Here is an 11,552-nt window from a genome sequence, read left to right on the forward strand (position 1 = left end):
TTTATTACAATTTACTTTTTAAAATTATTTTTATTTTGTTAGCTATTTCCCAATTGTGTGTAAAAACATTTTAGCAATCATTTTAAAAAAATGTTGAATTCCAAATTCTGTTCTTCACTCCTGCTCCCCCCATTTCCATAAGAAGGCAAGAATTTGATTTTGATTATACTTGTGAGGTCATGAAAAACATATTTGCATATTAACTATGTTGCAAAAAAGTAGCATGCAAACAAAATAATAAAAATAAGGATAATAAAAAGTATACTTTAATCTGCATTCAGAATCTGCATTCAGAGTTAGTCAGTTCTTTATTTGGAGGTGGATGTCATCTTAGAAAAAGTAGTTTTATACTTTAATAGTCTTATTTATCACAGGTGGCTCCCCTGTGACACCAAGAAGCTTAGCATATGCAGCAGCCACACCCCCAGTAAAACCATCTTGATAGATGGGCTAAGCCAGTTAGAGGGTAACCAACAGGCCTCAAAACCATCAGGGAGTTAGGGAGATGTCTACACCAAGCATGTGAATACATATCCTAGAGGAATGGGTGGATGAGAACAATTTGTTCCAACCACCATAAAGAGAGCTGAGGCAGGTTGAGTGGTTGAGTGCTCAGACCTTGATTAGACATTGAAAATGCCAAGGTGATGTACCAATCCCGAGCCACTGCCAGTCATCCTAACTTTTGTTCTGTCACTGTTCTTTGATGACTTCAGAAAAGATAGTGAGGCTGATGATAGTGAGGCAACTCTGCTTCATTTAAACCCACTGCATGCACAAGTCACGACATCCCCCATCACATCATGATGTCATTGATTCTTTTGAAAGCAAAGAATGAGCAGCAACTCTGCATAAATATTTTACCATATACACTCTAACATTAAAGAAAAACAATACAACAATAATAAAAATTGCAAAGGTCCACCTTCAATGATCAATAAAATCTCTCTGAAAATTTGCTTAAATAAAGTGTTCCTAGGCTTCTCAGTGTCAACTTAAGATGAGTCTTTTATAGTCATTTTGTAATCCTGTGAAAATAGAAGCTTAGAAAATACAATTTTTAGTCAGGATTTACTGTTGCTTTTTTAAATTAAGGTCGTGCGGAAGAGGAAAAATAGCTGGTTTCAGTTTCTTTCAAGATTTCATTTCTTATTCCTAGGTGTTTTGTGTTTGGTTGGATCATCTGATTTGCTATGTAAGGCTCTTTAGATGAACAGATGGCTGAGAATAACTTAACTGGCCTTTCAACTCTGAGAAATCCCACATAAAATCTATCTTGTTAATCTCCTTTGCTTTTGATACTACAGAATCCACTATTTCAGATATAGGAAGACTTGCTTAATTTTCTCTCTCATTGACGTTTCAAGCCATAGTTCTTATATATTTTTGGACTTGCCATCCTGATTCCTAAATTTTACTCAGTTTTTTTCAAAATTTTTGTTCACGTCTTCAGCTTGAAAATTAAGCATATACCAAATTCATTCAAATCTACGCTGGTAAATTGTTTTGGTCACATTTATAGCACAATCATTCATCAGTCCTTCAAACTGTTTGAACCTTTTACTCATAATGAGTCTTGTTTAAACAGCTGTTGTTTGAATGAGATTGTTGGCATCATCAGGAATATCCATTATAAATTTCTTTTCCCATTCATGGCAGAATACTGTTAATCTCTCAGTTTCTAATTTGAAGAATATTTCAGAAATATGATGTATAACATTATGGTGGTGCTGCTTGATGTTCATTTATTTTAAGGAAAGGGATCTGTGCCTTTAATGAAAGGTTATTGCTATTTGCTTTGTTATCTCCCTTTCTATTTAAAGGATGAGTTTTTATCGAGAATTTCTTGGGAACTGGAGAATATTGCAAATCAATGCAATCTTTTTAAAATAGTATTTTATTTTCCCCAATTGCATGTAAAAACAACTTTAACATTTTTTTTAAAATTTGGAGTTCCAAATTTTCTTCCTCCATTCCTCTAATTCCCCTCCCTGAGATTGTAAGTAATTTGAGATAGGTGCAATTTTGTAAACAGATTTCTATACTAGTCATGTTGTGAAAGAAAATACAGAGCCCCTTCCAAAAAAAGACCATGAAAAAAATAAAGTGAAAAATAGTCTGCTTCAATGTATATTCAGATTCTATCAGTTCTTTCATTTGAGATCAATAGGAATTTTTACCATTAGTTCTTTGAAATTTTCTTGGATCTTTGTATTACTGAGAATATTGCAGGAGAAAAGCTAAATCTTTTACACATCATCGTGATACAATATTACTGTAACTGTGTAAAAGGTTCTGGTTCTGCTCTCTTCACTTTGTATCAGTTCACATAACTCTAGGTTTTTCTGAAGTCATCCTACTTGTCATATATTAGTATTAAGAGTGGTATGGATAGACAAATTTGCTTTATCCCTGATATTCTTGATAAGGCTTCTCGCTTATCTCCATTACAGATAGTGCTTGCTGATGGTTTAGACCAGGGATGGGGAAACTTCAGCCTTAAGGGTATATGTAGCTTTGTAGATCCTTAAGTATGACCCTTTTACTGAATCCAAACTTCACAGAATAAATCCCCCTAATAAAAGGATTTGTGCTGTAAAATTTGGACTCAGTCAAAAGGCCACACCCAAGGACCTAGAAAGCTACATGTGACCTTGAGGCCATAGGTTCCCCATCCCTAGTTTAGATACTAGTTATCGTTTGGAGGAACACTCCATTCATTCAGATGCTCTCTAGTGCTTTTAATAGGAATGAATGTTGTATTTTGCTCAAAGCTTTGAGATAATTATATGATTTCGCTTGTTTTATTTTATTGATATGATCAGCTATGCTGATAGTTTTTCTCATATTTGACCAGCTCTGGATTCTTGTTGTAATGTTACCTGGTCATAGTGTATAATCCTTGTGATATGTTGTCATAATTTCCTGGTTAGTATTTTGTCTAAAAATTTTGCATCAATAGTCATTAGAGAAATTTACCTATAGTTTCCTTTCTCTATTTTTTGCTCTTCCCAGTTTAGGTATCAGCACCATTTTTGTGTCATATAAAAGGAATTTTATAGGACTCCTTTTCCTATTTTCAAAATAGTTTATATATACTATTGTAATTAATTGTTCTTTAATGTTTGGTAGAATTCATTTATGTCTGCAGTGACTGATTTTCATAAACTTAGCCTTTTCAGCAATACAAGGACCTGAAACAATTCCATAGGGCTTATGATGGAAAATGCCATCCATAACCAGAGAAAGAGCTATGTAGTCTGAATGTGGAGTGGAGCAAAATTTTTCTTTTTTGTTTTGTTTATGTTGTTTTTTCTTTCTCATGGTTTCTCCCACTCATTATAATTTTTATATACAACATGACTAATGTGAAAATATATTTAATAACAATGTATAGATGGAGCCTGTATTGAATTGCTGGTCATCTTAGGGAGGGAGTGGGGAGGAAGAGGGAGAAAATTTAGAAACTTATGGAAGTGAATGTTCAATAGTAAAAATAAATAGATTAACAATAAATAAATAAATGAATAAACAAACGAATGAATGAATGAATGAATAAGTAGATAAATGAATGAATGAATAAATAAATAAATAAGCAATAACAGCAAAAATAATTCACTTGTGAATCTGTTTGGTCCTGGGGATTTTTTCTTAGGGAGGTCATTGTTGGCTTCTCTAATTTCTTTTTCTAAGATAAGAGTTATTTTCAGATTCTATTTCCTCTCCTATTAATCTGGGTAATCTGTACTTTTGTAGATATTCATTCATTTTGGTGAGATTGTCCAGCTTATTGGCATATAATTGAGAAAAATAGGTCCTAATAACTGATTTAATTTCTTCTTCATTGGTGGTAAATTCATCTTTTTCATTTTTGATACAGGAGATTTGGCTTCCTCCTTTCTTTTTTCTTAAATCAGGTTAGCCAATGGCTTATCTATTTTATTGATTTTTTTTCATAAAATCAGCTTCTAGTTTTATGAATTAATTCAATGGTTCTCTTATTTTCAATTTTATTAATCTCTCCTTTAATTTTTCAGGATTCCTATTTGTGTCTATAGATAGATAGATAGATAGATAGATAGATAGATAGATAGATAGATAGATAGATACATGTATAACTATATCTAGACAGATAGATAGATACATTTCCCACTTTGGCTGCTCTCATAAATTTTAGTATGTTTTTTCATTGTTGTTATCTTTTTTTGATTAAATTAATTATTATTTTATGCTTTGTTCTTTAACCCATTCATTTTTATGATTAGGTTATTTAGTTTTCAATTAATTTTTAATCTTTGTTTCCACAGCCCTTTATTGAACATAATTTTTATTGCAATGTGTTCTGAAAAGAGTGCATTTATTATTTCTGCTTTTCTGCATTTGGTTGGGAGGATTTTATGAAATAATAAATGGTCAATTTTTGTGTAGGTGCTATATGACACTAAGAAAAAGATATATTTTTATATTCTCATTCAATTTTCTCCAGAGGTCTAGCATATCTAGCTTTTCCAAAATTCTATTCACTTCCTTAACTTCTTTCCTGTGTTGTTTTTTTTTTTTTGTTAAATTTATCTTATGAGAGAGGGAAATTGATGTCCCCCACTAATATGGTTTTGGTATCTATTTCTTCCTATACCTTTTAATTTCTTCTTCAAAAACTTAGATACTATGCTATTTGGGACATATTTATTTAGAATTGAAATTGCTTTATTGTTTATAGAATTTTTTAAACAATATATAATTTCCTTCCTTATCTTTTAATTAGATCTGGTCTTGATTTTGCTTTGCTGAAATCATGACTGCTATCCATGCTTAATTTACTTCAGTTGAAGCATAATAGATCCTGCTCCAGCCCCTTACCTTTACTCTGCATGTGTCTGTTTCAAATGTGTTTCTTATAAGCATCCTATTATAAGATTCCAGTTTTTAAGCCACTGTGCTATCTCCTTCTGTTGTATAGGTAAGCTCATCCCATTCATGTCCATAGTTAAAATTACTACCTGTATATTTCTCTACATCTAGCTTTTGCCCTATTTATTCTCATCACCCCTTCTTTCCTTTCATCCTGTCCCTCTTTACAAGTATTTTGCTTCTTATACTTCCTCCTCCAATGCACCCATCCTTCTATCAACCCCTCTACATTTCTTCCCCCTGTCCTTTTACTTCCTCACAGGATAAGATAGACTTCTATACCCAACTGAGTGTATATGTTGTTTTCTCTTTGAGACAATTTTAATAAGAGTAAGGTTCAAGTGTTGCCCATTACACCCCATCTTCCCCCTACCATAATAGCTCTTTTACATCTCTTTTATGTGAAGTAATTTACACCATTCAAATTCTCCCTTACCCCTTCTCCTAGTGCATCCTTTTTTCACCCCACTTCTTTTTTTTAGTATCATCCCATCATGGTCAACACACACCCATTCCCTTTGTCTTTGTACACTGATTCTAACTGCCCTAATAATGATAAAGTTCTTAGGAGCTGCAAGTGTTGCCTTCCCATATAGAAATGTAAGCAGTTTGATTTCATTGAATCTCTTGTGATTTTTCTTTCTCACGTTTTTTTTTGCTTCTCTTGAGGCTTGTATTTGAAAATCAATATTTTTGTTCAGCTCTGGCATTTTTTGTCAGGAATGTTTGAAAGTCCTCTATTTCATTAAATATGCACATATTTCCCCTAAAGGCTTATACTCAGTTTTTACATATGTTTTGTTTGTAATTCTAACTCATTTGCCTTCTGGGATATCATATTCTAAACCCTTTGATCCTTTAATGTGGAAGCTTCTAAATCCTTTGTAATTCTGACTGTGACACCACAATAGCCGAACTATTTCTTTCTGACTGCTTTCAGTATTATCTCCTTGACCTGTGAGGTCTGGAATTTGGCTATACTGTATCTGAGAATTTTAATTTTGTTATCTCTTTCTGATCTTTGGATTCTTCTTATTTCTATTTTATTTTCTGGCTCTATGATGTCAGGTCAGTTTTTCTTGATCATTTTTGATTTGTAGTCTCTTTTTAAAAATTATATCTTCCAGATAATCCAATAATTCTTAGATTATCTCTCTTTGATCTATTTTCCAGGTCAATTGTTTTCCAATGAGATATTTGGCATTTTCTTCTATTTTTTCTTTTTATGATTTTATTTGATTGATTCTTGATGTCTCATGAAGTCATTAACTTTTACTTGTTCAGTTTAATTCTTAAGGAATTACTTTCTTCATTCAGATATTTTATTCAGATTCCTTTTCCATTTGGCCAATTCTAATTTTTAAGGAGTTGTTTTCTTCAGTGAATTTTTGTACATCTTTTTTCCATTTTTTTGTGTTTGCTTTAGCAAGTTGTTGACTCTTTTTTCATAAGTCTCTTGCATCATTCTCAATTCTTTTCCCAATTTTTCTTCTTTCTCTCTTATTATATTTAAAAATTTCTTTTTGAACCATTTCAGGAGTTCTTTGTTGCCCTGGTACCAATTTGCATTTTTCTTTGAGTTTTTACATGTACCAGTTTTGACACTGTTGTCTTCTTCTGTGTTTATGTTTTGATCATCTCTGTCACTGCAACAACTTTCTATGGTCATGTTCTTTTGCTATTGTTGTTCATTTTCCCAGCTTATTTCTTGACTTTCAAGTTTTTCATTAAGTTGGGCTCTGCCCCTGGTATGGAGGGAGCACTGTCTCAATCTTCAATTTTTTCATATTACTGTTTTCAGAAGTAATTTTGAGGACCTGTAAATTTTTGGTTCCCCCACAGTGCTATGGTCTAAGGAGAGGTGTGGTCACTGCTCTCCTTCCCTGTGCTCTGGTCAGTGAGTGACTACAAGCATTATTTTATGCCCTTAACCTGTCACCAAGGTCCCTGTTTCCCTGTGGCTGCATGTACTAACATGCTAGTTCTAGTCCTCACAATAGATAAGTGACCTGGATTCCCATTTGGACAATGCAGCAAAGTCCTGTGCTCAGTGGCAGCAAAGTGTCCCTGAAATCTGCTTTTGACTAGTTGTCTGGTCCCCTTACAGTCTGTGTGCTTACAGTTCAGGGATTCACTACTATTGATTCAGTTTTATCCCCAAGGTCTGTACCAGTTTCCTGGAGTGGATCCTGTTTCTGGCTTTTGTTGAGGTGAGGGTCCTCAATGTTGGTTTTTTGGGACCCAGCCTGCTGCTGGCTTGCCAGGACCACCTTCATTGGACTGTACTCCACTATCTCTTCAGTGAGACAGCTCTTTCCTTTTGACCTTTTAAGTTGTCTTGGGCTAGAAAATTGTTTCACCCTATTGTTGGTTTTACTGCTCTAGAAGTTTCATTTTGAGGTATTATTTTACAGTTGTTGGAGGGAAATTTGGGAGAGTTCATGTGAGTTCTTACCTTAGTCTACCATTTTGACTCAAATGAATCAAATCATGCTGAGCTAGTGCATTCCAGTGAATTTTGCTTTTTTTCAAAGTTTCTCACAAATTTCAGGTGCAAAGGGGTACTATCCTCTCACTGAGAAGCAAAATTTATTTCAGCTATATGTATATATATATATATATATATATATATATATATATACACATACACATACATACACATATGTATATATACATACATACACACATATATATACACATACATATATATTTAAATAAAAATGCATATATTTTAGACAAACATCAGAATACAAATTCGGAATAGAAAACAACAAAAAGTATCATAAACTTAAGTACTGAAACTTAAATACAAAGTTAGAAGGAAAGAAAAGCATATTGACTGCATAGAAGAACATCAGAGAGGATTCAAATTATATAACAATAAATTTTTATTTCAAGAAAGCTTGTATGATAAATAATATTTGTGTTGAAAATTGTCCATCTTTTCTTTGCTTCCTTGTGAGTTCTTTTGTTCTCTGCTGTGCACTTTTTTATTTTGCTCTTTGTTCCCCTCCCCCCACCCCACCAGAAAGCCACAATAAAGCTTAGATATGTTTCTTTATAGTTATAGATATATACATACACATATACATATATACATTCTTATATAGATATATACTCTCCCAAACATGTTCTCCTACTGATCTTTGTTTTCTATTTACACATATCTCTTGTATCCGAACCCTCCTGCCTCCTCTACTTTACTTCTACCCACTACCTTGACCACCTCCCTTCCAAGGATTCCTCCCCTATCCTCCCATTCCTATAAATCTAAACACCCTCTATACTCCCCTTTTTACCTGTTCCCTGCCCTTCCACTCTAAAGATCTCTCCCTTGTCTTCTCCGCCCTCCCTATGCCCCTACCATATTTTATTTCTTCTGAATTTAGAAGACTTTTATACTCTTCTAAATATATATGTATTATTCCTTCTTAAACCCATTCCCAATGAAAGTAGGTTTCCACAACTACCAGTTCTCCTCCCCCATCTAATTACTCTGTATCAAGTCTTCCTTTTATACCTCATTTGTATAAAATAATTGTTCTTTTTAGCTGTTCCTAAATGGTTTTCCTTTTAAAATTCATGTATTTCTCAGGTTTTCCCCAATCTTACATACAAACTCCTCAATTATTAATAAGAATCTTATACATACATTTTATATTTTATATTTACGAAAAGTAAAAAGTAAACAGTCTGTCCTTATGATTTCTTTATAATCAGTATTTGGTACATACCTTATATTTCTCTTGGTTCTTAAATGTCAAATCTTTTATTAAGTTCAGGATTCTTTTTTAAGAAAGTCTTGAAAATTTGAGAGTTCATCAAAAGTCCATTTTTTTTCATTTAGGATAATACTTAACCTTGTAGGGTATGATATTTTTACTGGAACTCCAGCTCCTTTGCTCTTTGATATATTATGTTCCAAGACCTGTGGTCCTTTAATGTCTCTGCTACTAGGTTTTGTGTTAGTCTTATTGTGAAAACACCGTATTTAAATTGTGTTAATCTTAATGCTTTTAATACTTTATCCTTGAGCTGGGAGTTTCAGAATTTGACTATGATATTCCCTTGAGTTTTCCTCATAGGATCTCTTTTAAATGGTTATTGATGGATTTTTTTTTCTATTTCTACTTTCCCTCCTTGTTCTAATGCTTCAGGACAATTTTCTTTAATTATTTCTTGTATTATTGTATCAAGATTCTTTTTTATCATAACTTTCAGTTAGCCTGATAATTTTTATATTTTCTCTTCTTGATCTATTCTCCAAATCTGTTATTTTTCTTCTAAGATCTTTCACTTTCTCTTTTATTTTTTCATTATTCACATTTTGGTTAATTATTTTTTGATCTCTTATAATTTTCCTGGCTTCACTTTGCCCAGTTTTAATTTTCAAAGAGTTATTTTCTTCCTTAAGATATTGAATTTCCTTTTCTAATTGATTGACTTTCCTTTCATAACCTTCTGGTTTTTCTGGAGTTATTCTTATTTTTTCTTTAGTTTTTCCTCCATCTCTGTCATTTGGTTTTCAAACTTTTTAAAATATCTTCTAAGAATTCTTTTTGGACAGGTGACCATTTGATGTTACTATTTGGGGGTTTCTTTACTTCAATATCCTTCTCTGAAGATGAACCCTGGTCATCTCTATTCCTATAATAGCTTTCTAGGGTTGAATTGTTTCTTTTTGCATGTCATTTTTTTTTGTAGTAATGGTTTAGCTTTTGTAATCACCTGTAGCCCTGGGATAAGGGGGATGGTGTCTCTTGCCCCAGATCTTTATTTCTCCCCTCCTGCCTGGAACCAAAACCAAACCTCCAACCTCCTGTAAGTGGTGGCAACCAAGGGCTTTCTGCCCCACTACTTCTGTGCTCACCAGTGTGTGCTGGTTCCTTTTGGGCCCTGCTGCTTTTTGAAGCACAGATGGGTCTGGTGTTCCTTATCAGCAGAGCTTCCCTCAATCTTTCTGAGATCAAATGCCTAATTCCCCTCACTATCCTGGGGGTGAAAGTTCCTGTTCCTGGTGCCAATGATGCCTCTCAAACCAACTATCCACAGGGCTTGCCCCCTTGTTGTTTAAGTGGCTAGCTGCTAGTTAAAACTAACCCTAGCCTGTGTTTACTTTTCACAGGGACCAAACCTTGTCCTGGAATTTTTCTTCAAATCTTCCCAAATTGTCCAAAGAAGACCCTGGTTGTGCCCCTATTCTTATTTACCTCTACCCACACTTTGTTTGCCCTAGGTGCTATTTTAACTTTTTTGTGAGGGAAAATCTTGAGAGCTTGGAATTTTCTGACCTACCCCACCATCTTCCCAGAATCCTTTCCCTCAAGTATATATTCTTTACCTAGAAATTAAGCAATTTCTTTTTTTGGTTACTTTCTAAAATTATGAGGAGAACCTTCAGAGAATTTTCTTCACCATCTACTTTGGAAAAAAGGTCTTATACTTTGTCAGGTTTAAGTTCAATCTTTGGAGGAGGTCTTCTATTGCTGATATTTTTCTTTCTGGTTGTTTTTCATTGATAAGTTTTGACTTTGGCCAATGGATGAAGCTAGTTTAGGAATCTGCTTTGCTGCTATGATGGTTGATCGTCACTCTCATATCATCTTGTAGAACTTTTTATACTTTGCTAGATGGTTGTTCAGAAGTTGGCTTCTGGCCAGATTGCATTGTTTTAGCATTTTGCCCATATTAACTTTTGACTGCTCCAGTTTCTCATTGACTTTTGACCTTGTGATCCATACAGAGGTCTGAATAGCTTTCTTTGCTTCAGGTTTCACCATCTTCTGTCTTGGAAGAGCTCTAAGAATCTGCAATATGTAATGTCTTATAAAGCCCAACTTGAAATAGCTCTCCTCTGTCTCTTTTGCTGCTCTTTCATTTTTCTTTTTTTTTTTGTGGAAGCTCTTTCTCTTTATGCTGCTGAAACATCTCATTTCACTGATTTATCAGTAGCTGGTGTAGACTGCTGACAGTTGACTTTGGCGGGACATTGCTCTTTTCCAGAATATTTTTAATGGTCTTATTCAGTTGAAGGATATTTCTTTTTTCTAAGCTTGGAGTATTGACACATATTAAACCAAAGTATCTGTTCTGTTCATATTTCTAATATCTGCTTTCCTTTCATGAAATTGAGTTTTTATGAGCAACTTAGGTTCTTATCATTTCTGTGGTTCCATCACTTCTGTAACAATTAAGAACTGATGAAGATGCCATCCTGCAAAACAGCATTCTTAATAAAAAAAGAAAATAGTTAAAAATACTGTTACCCTCCCACCCCCAAACCAGAAACAACAAGGTTTCAAAATATGCTGTTTTTGGACCAACTTCTATGGATTTGGAAGCTTTTATTGCTTCCAAGGTGGTGTGATCTGGGGAGAGATGTGATCACTTCTCTCTTAGTCAATGCTCTTGTCCTTACCCAGGAAGGCCCCTGATCCCTAGGATCGCAATCCCACATCTACTTTCTAGGGTACCTTCTCTCTTGGGACCAAAAGTGATACTGTTCATGAGGGTTCTTGATGATTGGGGCCAGAAGTAACACCATACCTCAGGGTTCTCACTCCCTCTTGATTGAAAATGCTCCTTCCTGTCTTTGAACTGTGACCCAGAAGTGGGTATAGGCAATAGAGTTGCCAAATAGC

The 11,552-nt window shown here is 34.0% G+C and overlaps 2 pseudogenes; both read right to left on the minus strand.

Moving 5' to 3' along the window:
- Positions 1 to 1,124: 1,124 nt before the first annotated feature.
- LOC140502640 (disks large-associated protein 5-like) lies at positions 1,125 to 7,187 on the minus strand (annotated as a pseudogene).
- Positions 7,188 to 10,202: 3,015 nt separating this feature from the next.
- Positions 10,203 to 11,124, minus strand: LOC140502641 (disks large-associated protein 5-like; annotated as a pseudogene).
- Between the last annotated feature and the right edge of the window lie 428 nt (positions 11,125 to 11,552).

This window comes from Notamacropus eugenii, chromosome 4 (assembly GCF_028372415.1).
Source record: "Notamacropus eugenii isolate mMacEug1 chromosome 4, mMacEug1.pri_v2, whole genome shotgun sequence".
Lineage (NCBI taxonomy): Eukaryota > Metazoa > Chordata > Mammalia > Diprotodontia > Macropodidae > Notamacropus > Notamacropus eugenii.